General features: G+C 37.9%; 1 non-coding gene across 1 annotated transcript; it reads right to left on the bottom strand.

Annotated features, from left to right (window-relative positions):
- Positions 1-335: 335 nt before the first annotated feature.
- Positions 336-441, bottom strand: LOC141420039 (U6 spliceosomal RNA). Its single transcript, XR_012444747.1, has one exon. It is a non-coding gene; the product is annotated as a U6 spliceosomal RNA (small nuclear RNA).
- Between the last annotated feature and the right edge of the window lie 967 nt (positions 442-1,408).

Here is a 1,408-nt window from a genome sequence, read left to right as displayed (position 1 = left end):
TTCTCCTCCTGTGGTTTGGTACTGCCGATCCTCTCATGGTTTTGTTTGCTTTCACTTTCTGTGTGCAGAATCCCTTGAAGAATCTTTTGTAGTGGTGGCTTGGTGGTCATATATTGTTTTAGTTTCTGCTTATCATGGAAGGTGTTTATTGCTCCATCTATTTTGAATAATAGTTTTGCTGGGCAGAGTATCCTAGAGTTGAAATTATTTTCATTCACTGCCTGGAATACCTCACTCCATGCCCTTCTTGCTTTTAAACTTTCCATTGAGAAATCTGCTGTGATCTTATGGGTTTACCTTTGTAGTTTTTTCTCTCCTTCAATATTCTTTCTCGAAAAAATATGGAACACTTCAAGAATTTGTGTGTCATATTTGCACAGGGGCTTGCTAATCTTCTCTATATTGTTCCAATTTTAGCATATGTGTTGCCAAAGCGAGCACTATATTCCTTTTTTTTCCTTTTTCTTTTATTATTCATATGTGCATATAAGGCTTGGGTCATTTCTCCCCCCTGCCCCCACACCCTCCCTTACCACCCACTCCACCCCCTCCCTCTCCCCCCCCCTCAATACCCAGCAGAAACTATTTTGCCCTTATTTCTAATTTGTTGTAGAGAGAGTATAAGCAATAACAGGAAGGGACAAGGGTTTTTGCTGGTTGAGATAAGGATAGCTATACAGGGCATTGACTCACATTGATTTCCTTTGCGTGGGTGTTACCTTCTAGGTTAATTCTTTTTGATCTAACCTTTTCTCTAGTTCCTGGTCCCCTTTTCCTATTGGCCTCAGTTGCTTTTAAGGTATCTGCTTTAGTTTCTCTGCATTAAGGGCAACAAATGCTAGCTAATTTTTTAGGTGCCTTAACTATCCTCACCCCTCCCTTGTGTGCTCTCGCTTTTATCATGTGCTCAAAGTCCAATCCCATTGTTGTGTTTGCCCTTGATCTAATGTCCACATATGAGGGAGAACATATGATTTTTGGTCTTTTGGGCCAGGCTAACCTCACTCAGAATGATGAAAGATCCCAAATCAATGACCTAATGATACATCTCAAACTCCTAGAAAAACAAGAACAAACAAATCCCAAAACAAATAGAAGGAGAGAAATAATAAAAATAAGAGCTGAAATCAATGAAATAGAAACCAAAAACACCATACAAAGAATTAATGAAACAAAAAGTTGGTTCTTTGAAAAAATAAACAAGATCGATAGACCCCAGGCAAACCTGACTAAAATGAGGAGAGAAAAAACCCAAATTAGTAGAATTAGGAATGCAAAAGGGGAGATAATAACAAACACCATGGAAGTCCAGGAAATCATCAGAGACTACTTTAAGAACCTATATTCAAATAAATTTGAAAATCTAAAAGAAATGGACAGATTTCTAGATACATATGATCATCCAAAA

This window comes from Castor canadensis, chromosome X, assembly GCF_047511655.1.
Source record: "Castor canadensis chromosome X, mCasCan1.hap1v2, whole genome shotgun sequence".
NCBI classification, from domain to species: Eukaryota; Metazoa; Chordata; class Mammalia; order Rodentia; family Castoridae; genus Castor; species Castor canadensis.
The sequence above is the reverse complement of the archived record's forward strand: the minus strand, read 5'-3'. Positions and strand labels throughout refer to the sequence as shown.